This window comes from Podarcis gaigeae (assembly GCF_964106915.1).
Source record: "Podarcis gaigeae genome assembly, chromosome: 1".
Classification (NCBI taxonomy): domain Eukaryota; kingdom Metazoa; phylum Chordata; class Lepidosauria; order Squamata; family Lacertidae; genus Podarcis; species Podarcis gaigeae.
In genome coordinates, this window is record NC_139678.1 from 20,782,466 (window position 1) to 20,797,357 (window position 14,892).

Consider the following 14,892-nt stretch of genomic DNA (forward strand, 5'->3'; position numbering starts at 1 on the left):
AGCAACAGCAACTCTTTGTGTGTCAGATTAAAGTTAGATTAAAAATAACTGTGTGTTATAAGAACACGGGGACAGAAGGATCACCTTGCTGCAACACACTCACCACCCACCAGGACCAGGCTTCCTCATTATGGGGTCCTCTGGAATCCCATCAGTCCCAGTCAGTATTGCATAATTGTCAAGGGAGATGGGATTTGTAGCCCTGCAACATTTGGAGGGCACCAGCCTGAAGAAGGCTGGTCTAGACCAACATCCTGTTCCCTACAGTGGTCAACCATTTGTCTCTGGTAAGCCCACAAGCATGACCTGGCAGGGCAACAGCCCACTTCCATTGTTGCTCCATAGCATTTGGTATTCACAAGTGTGTTGACTCTGAACCTGGAGGTTCTCTGTAACTATTATGAATAACAGCCATGGATAGGTAAAGGTAAAGGTACCCCTGCCCGTACGGGCCAGTCTTGACAGACTCTAGGGTTGTGCGCTCATCTCACTCTAGAGGCCGGGAGCCAGCTCAGTCCGCAGACACTTCCGGGTCACGTGGCCAGCGTGACAAGCTGCATCTGGCGAGCCAGCGCAGCACACGGAACGCCGTTTACCTTCCCGCTAGTAAGCGGTCCCTATTTATCTACTTGCACCCAGGGGTGCTTTCGAACTGCTAGGTTGGCAGGCGCTGGGACCGAGCGACGGGAGCGCACCCCGCCGCGGGGATTCGAACCACCGACCTTTCGATCAGCAAGTCCTAGGTGCTGAGGCTTTTACCCACAGCGCCACCTGCGTCCCAGAACAGCCACGGATAGTGAGGTCCATAAAAGTATTACATGGTGTGTGAAGAAATTTAATTCACTCCAGATTTTAAAGCAAATATATTGAATTGACACTTTCCCAAACAGTATGAGAAACAACAATAAACTTACACTTATCCAAATTTTGCGATGCACATCTCAAACCAGTCCTTGTTTGCAAAACTCCATATATTAGTGTGCATAAAAATGAATATACTTGTGAAAATAACATACAAAACTGCATTATATATGTGGAACTTTCTTTCAAATATGTGTTTAACAGGATTAATTTGCACTAAAACTGATGAATTTTCATGAAGATTTTCTTTAAAAACAACAACCCACAAATTGCTGCAGAAATGTGGAGAACTGAACTGAAGGTTGGAGAAATGAGAAACCGAGAGAACTGAAATTGACAGAGATTCCTACATTGCCGGGGTTGGACTATCAGTGTTTCCCAACCTTGGATCTCCAGCTGTTTTCAGACTACAATTCCCATCATCCCTGACCACTGGTCTTGCTAGCTAGGGATCATGGGAGTTGTAGTCCGAAAACAGCTGGATACCCAAAGTTAGAAAACACTGAACTCGATGACCCTCAGGGTCCCTTCCAATTTTATAATTCTACGCTTCTATGACAGATGCTACTATCCCTAGTGAAGAAGTACTTCCTCCTGAATCTTCTACAGTGGTACCTCGGGTTACATACGCTTCAGGTTACATACGCTTCAGGTTACAGACTCCGCTAACCCAGAAATAGTGCTTCAGGTTAAGAACTTTGCTTCAGGATGAGAACAGAAATCGTGCTCTGGCGGCGCTGCAGCAGTGGGAGGCCCCATTAGCTAAAGTGGTGCTTCCGGTTAAGAACAGTTTCAGGTTAAGTACGGACCTCCGGAACGAATTAAGTACATAACCTGAGGTAGCACTGTATAGTTATCAGTTTCATTGGATGACCCCAAGTTCTATTATTTCTCCACCCCATACAAAATTGTATAGAGCATTCTTATGACCTATTCCCTGTTCCCACAAGCTGTTCTAATGCTAGTCTGTAAAGGATTGATTTTTGTTACAATTAAAAGTGTATTCCCATTATTCTTATGCCTTTAAAGACTGCTTTGTGCTTTTGAAGAAAATATTTACAGATAGAGTTCACTGCAGCAGGAGGCAAGAAGTGCTATGCTTCATAATACAAGCCATTTAATAATCTTCAGATTTTCTAATTTCTGATTTATTTATGTTTTATGATGGTTTGGACGTATTGATGTAATACTATAATCCCATTGTCCCATGTTGTTACTGCTGCTCTCTGTAAACAGCTGTTACCATGTGAGACAGAGAAATGTTTACAGAACGGAGAAATAAAAACAAGTGGATTTACTGTTTCGCAGAAATTGGAAACAGCTCCCAAAAGCTCTTCTTACGATTTGTGCTCACAGGACCCTTTACTGATGGAAGTTGACCTCTCAGACATGGCAGAAACAAGGGGGCTTCTTCTAGCCCCCCCCCCGCCCCCCAGCTCTCTTTCAAGGAAAATGTAACATGCATGCAGGACTAAATTTCTATAACCAGATGCTCCTTGCAAGTAGGATGCGGGAAGCAAATTGCTGTAAACCAGGAGCGCCACTCTCCAAGCTTCTCTGCCTGGCCTTCAGGATTCTCCTTAAGCCACACCCATTGCCCAGATGCACCTGCTCCTGGTCCCTACTTTGCATCCTCCTTGAGTGCCTTTGCCTGACTGGAATTTGTCCTTGAACTCTGACAATGCATCTTGCTTGCTTGTATGGATTATAGAGAGGGGTGCATAAGTGTACATAGAAACTAGAATGTACTACCCAAAGGTAATATTAGCATCCATCATTCCACCTACTTTTAACGGGATACTACTACTACTACCACTACTACTACTACTAATTTATTACTTATACCCTGCCCATCTGGCTAGGTCCCTCCAGCCACTCTGGGCTGCTTCCAACAAAACACTAAAATACAATAACCTATTAAACATTAAAAACTTCCCTAAACAGATGTCTTCTAAAAGTCAGGTAGTTGTTTATTTCCTTGACATCTGATGGGAGGGTGTTCCACAGGGTGGGTGCCACTACTGAAAAGGTCCTCTGCCTGGTTCCTTGTAACTTGGCTTCTCACAGTGAGGGAACCGCCAGAAGGCCCTCGGCGCTGGACCTCAGTGTCTGGGCAGAACGATGGAGGTGGAGATGCTCCTTCAGGTATACTGGACTGAGGGCCGTTTAGGGCTTCAAAGGTCAGCACCAACACTTTGAATTGTGCTCGGAAATGTACTCCATTTTCGGAGGGGTCAGGCAGAGACTAAAACCTCCACGCCAACTAAGACTATGCCTATCCAATGCCTAAACCACCAAAGTTGTGACAATTGCTATGAGGATGGCGAAAACCAGGAGCCAATTCTCCAACTAAGAAAATTCCAACCTGGCCCTGAATGTGGCAACTGGCTATGCCATAGCAAGGTTGAGCAGAACCACATGCAGAAGCAATATATAAAGGGTGATAGGGAGATCCAACAAAAAGAGGCTGCAGAGCAAGCCACATGCCTATGGTGACACTTGGGCCTGGAATGACACAGACTTAGAACTGCACTCTGAACTGTCTCTTGCACCCTGTGCTGCTGTCTGCTGCTCAACTTAGGAAGTCAGAGCCGCAGAGACAAATCAACCTGGCCACCCACTACTGTAATGCTACCGAACTGCAGGTCACCCTCTAGATCAACTATTGCACTTTAATATAATAATAGAATCATAGAATCATAGAGTTGGAAGAGACCACAAGGGCCATCGAGTCCAACCCCCTGCCAAGCAGGAAACACCATCAGAGCACTCCTGACACTTTAAAAACCCTGAAACTAAACCAACTTTTGATGGACAGGAAAGGGATGGACAAATGCACCGAAAGATGTGGCAGAACAAATGTTTAATGAGAATACATATAATCACAGTGCAATCAAATCAGGATGATTGTTCTCGCATAACCTCCCAGCATACAAGTCAGAATGAATGCTCATTAAAGACTGGACGTAGTGTAATCTCTGTGAAAGTTTTGTGCAAGCCAAAAGCAGGTCTTCTGGATGAGCCCAGGGTAAGCTGGTAAAAGCTTTTCAGAGCTGCTTTTCAGCCACTTGTTCCAAGCCTTTTTTTTTTCCTTGTTATGTTCTGGCACCTTATTCAATTCCATCCTCCTTAATAGCTATGATTCTTTTGCTAACCTTTCTGCGTTGTTTAAAAAAAGAAGTGATTTCTGTATAATGAATGCTTGCCAAATTGATTTTTGGCATCTTTAGTCAATGTGGGTGGATGTGTTAAGCAATTTGCGCTAAGAAAGAGGCATATGACATGATGACTTGCAAATTACAGGGAAGCCAACAAATTTGTCGAATGATTCTTGGTTCCTTCTGAATAAACAGGTATTGGCTGTGTTTACTGCTTCACTCAAAAGGAGAATAACTTCAAAATCTGGGGCATAAGCAGCGGAATTGAGCTCTTTTGAAAAGAGGCCATACCATTGTGTGTTTATATTTATATAAAATAAGTAAATTCTTTGGATCAGACTGTAATAGGAAACATTTGCAGATCGGTTTTTTTTTTTGGGGGGGGGGGAGGGAATCAGTAATAAATATTTTGGTTAACCCTTAATAATTCTGATTTCTCCTCATATGTTTTAAGCTCTGCCAACCATATTAGATGTGGAAATTATACTTGTGGTATAAAAGCACAAGGGTAAATGAAAACAGCATTCCATTATAATAAGAGAGGGGTTTTTTTTAACAAGAGAGAAATAGGAAGTTGCCTTATACTAGGTGAGAATATTTGTCGATCTAACCAGTGTTGTCTAGTCTCATGTTCAAAGACTCTCTCAAGGCAAATCTAAAGAAATGTAGTATAAACACCAACAACCAGGAAATACTGGCCTGCGAGTGCTCCAGAACAGCATTTACCAAAGGTGTTATGGGTTTTGAAACCACTCAAACTCAAGACGAAAGGGAGAAACGTGCTAAAAAAAAGGCACACTTGGCAAACCCTCACCATGATCAACTCCTGCCTGGAAACCTATGTCCCCACTGTGGAAGGACATGTGGATTCAGAGTTGGCCTCCACAGTCAGACAATCTTACTCGGCTACAAGGGATTAAGAAAGAGAAGAATAAGTCGTTTCCAGGCCAGTGGCATAGGAAGGGGGTTGCGGTGGGTATGGACCGTCTCGTGTGTCATCACCGAGGGGGGCGACAAATTGGCAGAAATATGTGTTTTTAAAACACAGCTGGGTGCAAACAGGTGCCCCCACAGCAGACACCTTCATTGGAGCCTGGCTCCATGCCAGAAGGTGCTGTAGTGCTTGTGCTTGGTGCAGCTCTGCCCAGAACCAGGGCAAAAAGAGCAGGTGAGTGGACAGCACCGCTGCTGCCCACCTTCCTCGGCCACGGCACGCCTGGCAGCAGCAGCAGCTCTTCTGACCCGGCAGTAGAGAGCAGCCCTCCTCAGCCACGGTGAGGCACACCCAGGCACAGCAGCTTCATTGCCAGGTCAGGTTTGACCCAGTGGCAGAGAGCATGAGGGTCACCGGCAAGGCTGCCACCCAGTCTCCTTGGCGTTGGTGCCCCGAGCCCAGCTTCAGTATCTCTGTCGCCATGTCATGTCTGACCCGGTAGTGGAGAGCAGGGGGAGAGTGAACAGCAGCTTCCCCACCCCTCTCCTACCCTGAACTGTGTCGCGTGGGAGGGCACCCTTTGCGCCCCACCCTCCTCGGGGGCGTGCCCCACGTGCCTTCCCCGGGCAGCATGGGCATATGCTTCGCTACTGCTCCAGGCAGGAATAGAGAACATTGTACCCTACAGATATTTTGGACTCCAACTCCCATCAGCAAGGTCAACAGTCAGGAATGATGGGAATTGTAATGCAGCAACACCTAGATATAAGAATATAACAAGAGCCTTGCCAGATCAGGCTGAAGACCTGTCTACTCCAGCATCCTCTTCCCACAGTGGCCAACCAGTTGCCTATGGGAAGTCTGCAAGCAGGACCTGGGTGCAACAGTGCTTTTCCCACTTGTGATTTCCAGGCATACTGTTTCCAACAGTGGAGGTGGAGCATAGCCATTAGGGATAGCAGCCACTGATCGCCTTATCTTTCCATAAACTTGGAGGGCAAAAGGTTCCCCACCCCTGCTCCAAGGTCAAAGGTTGGAGGTCTTTCCCATCTCCTGCTTCCTGATCCTTTTAAGCAGATGGTATTGTGGTGGTGAGGATGGAAAACTGGAGAGAGAGGCAATCCTGGAACAGGGTATTGCTGGCTGGCTGGCAAAACAGAAGCATTCTGCCCTGGAACGTTATGATTCAGGTCCCAGCCTTCATTTTATCTCTCTGAAGTTCTCTTATACAAGGGCATGGTGCGGGGGTGGTGTGGGAAGACCAGTATTCAATAAAAATCCAGTCTGGATTATTGTTACTCACTGTATGTGGGGCTGCCCTTGAGATTGACTCAGAAACTCCAGTGGGTGTAGAATGCTGCGGCGAGACTCCTTAAGGGGTCCTCGCTGTGAGATCACATTCATCCAGTGCTATACCAGCTGCGCTGGCTCCCGGTGGAGTACAGGATCAGGTTTAAGGTGCTGGTTTTAACATTTAAAGCCCTATACGGCCTAGGACCCTCATACCTACAGGACCGCTTCTCCTGGTATGTCCCACAAAGGACCTTACAGTCTTCAGACAAAAACATCTTGGAGGTCCCGGGCCACAGGGAGGTTAGGCTGGCCTCAACCAGAGCCAGGGCTTTTTCAGCCGTGGCCCCGATCTGATGGAACGTTCTGTCACAAGAGACTAGGGCCCTGTGGAACTTGACATCTTTCTGAAGGGCCTGCAAGACAGAGCTGTTCCACCTGGCCTTTGGCCAGGGCACAGCCTGACCCCCTCTTTTGGCAATCCTCACAGAACTCTAGCCCAATGGTTGCCATTAATTTGATTTGAACTGATTGTAATGAACTGATTTTAGAGTGTTGTATTATTTTACTGTTGTTAGCCACTCTGAGCCCGGCTTCAGCTGGGGAGGGCGGGATATATATAAAAAACGCATTTCAGCGAACAACCTGGTTTCCAAGCAGAGAAAGTGACCAAACGGCATAGTATCTCATCCAACAACCAGCTGCGTGGAACCGCTTTCCGGAAACAAGTATCAAGTATTTCTAGCCTGCAGTCCAGTGGTTGCAGGAACCTAAATCCAAAGGGGGAAAGTTGGGAGAAATCAAAGTGGGGGAAATGGAGAAAAATGCATGAAACCCCAACAAGTGTAGGTTTCACAGTGGAATATCAAAGGAATATTGAAATAGAAGAATATCATATACCGATACTTGGGGTTTTTCATGTTTTGCATTTGCTGACTTATTTTTCAGCAGAGCGAAGCCCTCTGCCCTTAAGCCTCACAACGTACATTTTATTGGGTTTAAAGGAAACAGATTGGGAATCTGGGTCAAGAATATCTCTCTTCTCCCCACCCCATCCCACCCCACCCCACCCGCATAGATGTTATGGTTTAGCTAAAGGAAGCTTTAAGAATGCTTGATGTGCTGCTTATTAAGAGCTATTTAAAGAGATGGGGAAGTGAAAGTACAAAGACAGCTGGCTGGGGGCTTGGTTCAGAAGAGGAGGGCTGGTTTCTGAAAAGAACCGTTCCTATCAGTAATCAACGAAATGGTAAGATGCTTGAAGGTGAGCCTGGGGAGCAAGGGAAAGCCACACATGCTTTTTTTGACCAACAAAAATGGTCCTACAAAACAAAATACTTCTACATGCAGCTTTAAACTATGGAACTTTCTCCCATAGGAGGCAGTGATGGCCACCAACGTGGGTGGCCTGAAAAGTGGATTATGCAAATGCATGGAGATTAAGCATTTCAATGGGCACTAGGTATAATGGCTCTCCTCTCCTTCCATGGTCAGAGGCAGTAATGCTTCTGAAGACCGCTTGCTGGAAACTGCAGGAGGGGGAGAGTGGTCTTGTGTGGGTTTCTGATAGGCACCTGGTTGGCCACTGTGAGAACAGGATGCTGGCTAGAAGAGCCACTGGCCTGATGCAACAGGGCTCTTCTTATGCTCTCGGGTTAGTAGCAAGTAGATCTAGCAAGTCTGAAGTCTGCTCCCTCCTGAAATGAAAAGGTGATATTGAAAGAGAGAGTCTTAGGAGCTTAAATATGAATCCCAGTGTAGCCCTTCCCCTGCCTAGTGCCCTCAGACTATAACTCCCATCATTCCTGGCCATGGGCCATGCTGGCTGGGGCTGATGGGAGCTGTAGTCCAACAAAAGCTGGGATAGCTCAGTGGGTAGAGCAAGAGACTCTTAATCTCAGGGTCATTGGTTCAAGACCCATGTTCCTGCATTGCAGCAGGTTGGACTAGATGGACCTTGTGGTCCCTTCCAACTCTACAATTTTAACATCTAGAAGAGTCCAGGTGCTGAGATAGTGCATAATGTCCAACTCTTGGAGACCCAAAACCGGGACGCACGTCTTTCAGGAGATGCTTCCGGACAAGTCACTTGACCCGTGCCTTGCTCTCACCCTGAAAAAAGTGCTTTCCCCGGGGCAAAATCTCACCATGATCTCACATGAGAAACAGGATGTCCCTTTCCCCCCAGGGCACTTGGCAGGTATGATAGTGTTGGACCAGGCCTAGCGAGATCCAGTTTCAAGTCTGCACTGAGCCACAGAACTCACAGTGCAAATTTAGTCAAACGTACCTTACAGGGTTGTTTGGAAAATAAAGGAGGGATGAGGTGAAGAATTGTGTATGCCACCCTGAGATCCTTGGAGGGATGGTGCAATAGAAAATCGATAAAATAAATGAAATTATTCTACTGGAAGCTATTTTATTTTTAAACGTTCCAATCTTTTGGTTAATAAATTCTTTTAATGGTTTTGATTCCCACCCCCCACCCCCACCACCTAAAGCTGATGCACATACACATCCTGACAACTTAAAGCTAAGTATACATTCCTGCAGCCACCATTGTATATACATTTTGTGCAAATTGAGAAAATAACATGGTGTGTGTAATTTCATCAGACCGGAGGGATCAGTCTAAGATTCGCATCTGAAGATTAAATGGTGCAATTACTGTGGCAGACCATCTTTCTGGAATCTCTTCAGTCAAAAGACCAAGCAAACCATAATTGAGGATTCTAGTGGAATATAGATGTAACAAAAATGTTCTCGACCACTGAGATTACATCATCTTTATTTCAAAAGATCCCGTGTTGTTCACTCCCAAAGCCAGATAAACCACAGCTTGCTTTTTTATGTCATAGAGATCAGTGACATTGTACAGATGAACAAAAACACAAACAAAACACAATTAGGGCTTATAAGGATTAGTATGTATATACATGTGTGCTTACTTGCACACCCAGAAGGAGAAGAAAAAGGCTTAGTGGTTTGAACTTCAGTTTAGACTCTGGAGAGCCACTAGTTCAAGTTGTGAGTAGAGAGAATTCAGCCACTTTCTCTCTGAAGCTGGCGTTTTGGGCTGTGTTTGGGGCCTTCATATAGTTACAGATACTTAAGAAGAGCTCTGCTGCAACAAATCAAAGTCCAGGGTCTTGATTCTCACAGTGGTCAAGCACAACCAAGTGCTTATGGGTCCTACCCTCTGGAGCAGCAGAGAATAAGCTTGTTCCATCTTCCACGTGACAGCTCTTGAGATATTTGAAGATGGCTATCATATCACCTCTCTTTTTCTCCAGACTAAACATGCCCAGCTCCTTCAAGCTTTCCTCCTAAGGCTTGGTTTCCAGAACCTGGATCATCTTGGTCACTCTCCTCTGCATGTGGTACAGCTTGTCAATATCCTTCCTGAAATGATCCCAGCTAACTAAGGATCACAAAGCCCAATTACATCATGTAGATATATGACATTTCTGCATCTTGCATGTTATTTGTGTGATCATCCCTGAGTGTTATCAATAGCGACTGCAGGAGAGAAATCAGATATACTCCATAGCTAGTGGTTAAACAAACACACTTTTGCATTCACATTAGTCTGTTGAGTTCTGGGTTCCTCCTCTGAACCATCCAAAGGAGCTTCTTCCTTCCTGACATTATTTCAGAAGCAGCCAATGTGATGGAGCAAGAGTGGGAAAATACAAACTACAAAGGCAGAAGGACATTTGGTAAACTGTTCTAATTATAAAGAGGGAACACAACACGGGGCAGCCTTTTTGTAGTTGTTGCAGCCCCACGTTCCTTGCACTGTGTAGTGCCACACTAATTCCTACTTGAATATACTGAAATTCACAAAGATGTGATGTGTATGGATTAGGTTGTTGATGAGATCACGAGTCTTCTGGACCAAGAATGATCCTTTCTATGCTGCCTACACAGTTGGTTGATACTGTTCGCTGCCTCTAATAGCAATTGTTGGTTAGCTTAACATCTGCTCCATAAAAAAAAAAAAACTGGTGGAAAGTAATATTAAAGATAAAATTGCCAAGCGTAGAAAAGAGCAAGTCTTGCTGAAAAAGAATGGTTTCCGAAAAACGTAAGTACTTGTTTAATTAATGGAGTGCTGGTGGTGTCCAGACCTGGGACGTTGGCCTTTGTCAGGCCGAACTCCCTGCAGGCTTGGGCAAAAAAGATGATGAGTTTGCATAGAGCTTTGTCAGAGTGCACTTTCAAGGCTGCTTCATCTGCAAACAGCATCTCTCAGATAAGGACCCACTACACTTATGTCTTGGCGTGAGATGTGCCAGGTTGAACAGACCTCCATTCCTCCTTGAATAGAAGAAGTAGACACCATCTTCAGTAGAGCTGAAAGCATAGGAGAGGGATAAGAATATGTCAAAGAGACTTGGAGCGAGAACACACCCATGTTTCACACTGCTCTTTATCATGAAGGCATCCAAGGATGAACCGTCAGACTAGGCAGGGTGGGGCATGCTGTCATGGAAGGACACAATAATCTTGTGGAGCTTAGGTGGGCATCCTATCTTGCTGAGGGTTGTGGAGCGTAATAATGTCCACCAGCTTGGATGCCTTTAAAAGGAGATTAATTTCACACAGGACAAGGCCTCCCTAGTATTGGAGGTGGTATACTCTCATAGGGATAGGGGTGCCACTGTGGTCTAAACCACTGAGCCTCTTGGGCTTGCTGATCAGAAGGTCGGCGGTTCGAATCCCTGCAACAGGGTGAGCTCCCATTGCTCTGTCTCAGCTCATGCCAACCCAGCAGTTCGAAAGCACACCAGTGCAAGTAGATAAATAGGTACCACTGAGGCGGGTAGGTAAATGGTGTTTCTATGCACTCTGGTTTCCATTCACAGTCTGTCTGTGGACAAGTCTGTCTGTGGAAAGCTGTCTGTGGACAAACGCTGGCTCCCTCAGCTTGAAAGCAAGATGAGCACTGCAACCCTATAGTCGCCTTTGACTGGACTTAACCATCCAGGGTTCCTTTACCTTTTACCTTTTTATACTCATACCAGTTGCGGGGAAACACGAGTGGTAGAGAGCTATTAGATTCAAGTCCTGATTGTGGTCTCTCCTTGGGCATCTGGTTGGCAACTGTGAGAACAGGATGTGAAAAAAGCTGGATAAATAGAGCAGGGCTTTTGAATTCAGGTTCTGAATGCCGGTGGTTTTGAAGCAGAAACAGCATCACTGAGAAACAAGTGGGAGGTTTGCAGAAGTACAAAAAACTTTAAAAAACAAAAACAAAAAACCCCAGACCTGTGTTCAAAGCTACAAAAACCAGCCTAAGGATGACCGAGTGTGCTCAGGAGCCATTGGCTGTCACTTTGGAACTGACCCACCCCCCAAAACCGTGGAGTTGGGAACTGCAAAACATAAACAAAAACAAAAACATGGCTAGTCGGCTGGAACCCTTAATGATGCACTGCACCATTTTGTTGCAAGTCTCATTTACAGATGTTCAATAGTACTAATTCCCACTTTTGTCTTGGAGTTCCTTGGCTTGTAGCCTTTCCTGACCCATTAAGAGCTGAAAATGGAAATCCCTCCCTTTAGAGGGACGGGTTATCCAAATACCCGTGATCCGTGTCCCTTCTCCCCCCTCTCCAGGTTGCCAGAGTTCTATTGAACTTCTCAAGGAATTGAGCATGAAGTGCATATCCTGCCTTCTAGTCATAATAGTGGGACCTGAGGTGCTTGTATCTGGTGCCGTGCCCTGTCGTCCGCCTCTAATCCACGCTGGTGCAGAAGTGTTGCCACCATTAGATCACCCGGACCCTTTTGAATGCGGCCGGCGATCGCCTTTCTAATTTCTCCCACACCTTTGAAGCTTAATAGCTGTAAAACCATGCAAGTTGTAAAAACAATCATAGCAGGAATATTAAAAACAACAAGCAGAATGGGAACCTTCAAAAGAATGCGAACTTTAGCACTCTGCTGGCGACGCGAGGGCCCCCGTAACTCAGTCATCTGAAGGCCAGCTCTGAGAAAACGCAGAAGTATCCTGCGAATTTGTTGATGCCAGCTCAGACAGACTGTTTATTTTCGTGATTTCATGGAAGAATTTTAATTTAATGAGTGTTTTATACACGAATGCAAAGCATAGTTTCAGCCCTATAATTATTGTGTCAAAATATTTCTGCTTAAGCGGCAGCAGCTGACTGCAGAGATGTGATTTACATCTGAATTGTATCAGGGGGACGCAGCTAAAAGTAATCAGCATATGCTTCTTAATTGAATAAAAAAATTAACAAAGAATAGCATGGCCTTTACAGGCTCCCCGCCACCGCCTCCCCCAAGTGCCTTTCGATGAAACTTTACACTTATTTAGTACAGAGCCCTTAGGACTAAAACTTTCAAAAGGTTTTAAGCAGTCGCAAGGGTGTACCAATTTGCCGTCTGTGGTTACAATGCATGCAGCCGGGCGGATTGTACAAGCATCTAACTCATCATAGTTGCAGGTCTGCCAGAAGATTTTAAAAATCTGACTGTCTAGTTCATTCACCCATTCATTCAATTTTTTTTAAATAGTCCAAATCACACTTCTTGTTGCTTCATGTATACAGTATGGTCCTGCCAGGAGTCTCATGTACATTGGAGGTTGTATGGTTGGTCAATTCCAGAAGTGAAATTCTATGTCAAGAAGGAGGTAGATTCTGCCCTTGCGCAGATGATACAAGGCTCTGCTATCAAGGCAGGCAGAATCCAGGCTGGTGCAATGCACTGAAATGCACCAGACAAGAACAAGACATACAGTATAAAGGCAAAGGCAAAGGGACCCCTGACCATTAGGTCCAGTCGTGGCCGACTCTGGGGTTTACCTTCCCGCTGGAGCAGTACCTATTTATCTACTTGTACTTTGATGTGTTTTCGAACTGCTAGGTTGACAGGAGCAGGGACCGAGTAATGGGAACTCACCCCGTCACAGGGATTCGAACTGCCAACCTTCTGATCGGTAAGTCCTAGGCTCTGTGGTTTAACCCACAGCGCCACCCGCGTCCCAGACATACAGTATATGCAACATCAATAACTAAATTATTGTTGTGTTTTATTTATCTTGCCCAGGATAACCCGGTGTGACTTATAAACAACCAAACCAAACAGTAGGAAAACCACAGCACAAAACTCCTATGATTCTCAAGGTTAATGTGGGTTGCAAACATATATTTTCCCCCCCGGAAGCAGTTAGCATTTGCTTCTTCAACACCCTCCACCTCAAAGGCAGGACTCCTGGGAAATGGGAAGAATCTCAGCAGGAGGCGGATGGGAAATGGAGTTCCTGACTTTGAGTTTAATTAGTGCAGTGGGTAGCCAGTAATCCTGTGTCCTACTTTACAAAGGTTAGTCCTCCATGAGTAAGATGGTCAGAGGACAGTCTTTCCTTTCCAAGGATCCTCAAGTTGAAAGGTTATCTGATCCAAGTCCAGCTGAAAGATTATTAAAACAACAACAACAATTAGAAGGGGGAAGAGCCTTGAGGTTTCCATCAATGGTGAGCACTTGGACATTAGACACACAGGTCACCTGGTCCCAGTCTTCCCCGTTTTGATGAGCTGTGTTGCATTTGTATTTACATTATAGCAATTATTTCTAAGTTTTCATTTTGACTCATTAGCACGTGCAAATTGCATGCAAATCTCTGTCCTCTTGTCCTCTGTCCTGCTTTCAAGGCAATGTGTCAGTACTCTCCCTTTTGGACCTCGGGAATATTTCCTTCCACTTGTCTCTTGCCCCATAAATCAGGGATGGGAAGCTTGTGAGAACTGCTTTCCAGCTCCCCCACTAACGCAGTCTGATGATGATGATGATATTTAGTTTATTCTAGATCATTTCTTCAGACCAAAACACTATAAAGTGAACAATATCAATATTACAATAAAATGCTCAACCCACCCAACCCCATAAAATCCAGCAGACCAAGATTATACCCAGGGGATTGGGCAACCTTTTTCAAATAGAGAACCACATTTCCTTATAGGCTGTCTTCCAGGGGATCATGACAATGGTGGGCAAAGCCAGAGTCAAACACAGATGCAGCAATGACTCTCACCTGTGTACAGTTGGGTGCATTCCAGCCACACAAAAGTCAGAGATTACTACACACACACGTGCCCACCCCATCTTTCCATTTAGGCAATGGATCACAGGCTATGCAGAGGTTAGATAATATTCAGTCTTCATTGAACCTTTGTTCTGCATTCATCCTGATTTGCTTACAGGGTGTTTATAGGCCTTCCCATTAACCACCTATTCATACCATACTTTTAAATGCGACTCCCCATCACTTTCCTATCCCCGAGAAGTCTGTTTTCTTTTTTAAAAGTGGATTACATGCACTAGGGCAACAAGAGTGTTTTAATCCACTTTAATTGCACAAACCTTAATTTCCTGGTATGCACTTGAATCCCTCCCACAAAATTACTGAGAGTCTGGAGGCTCCCAGGGTCTTTGTTCTTTTATTTACTTCAGGAGAACTTGATGTAGGCTAAGACGGCGATATTTAGTCGTGTGACGCTTGAAATCTGTTCTCCAGTTTTTCAAAAGTTTTCTTCAGCTGGGAAAGGAGGCTTCCATTTTCCCCTGCCTCTTTCACAGGGTGCTTTAGAATTTCTTTATACTTTTGGTGCGTACAGGATG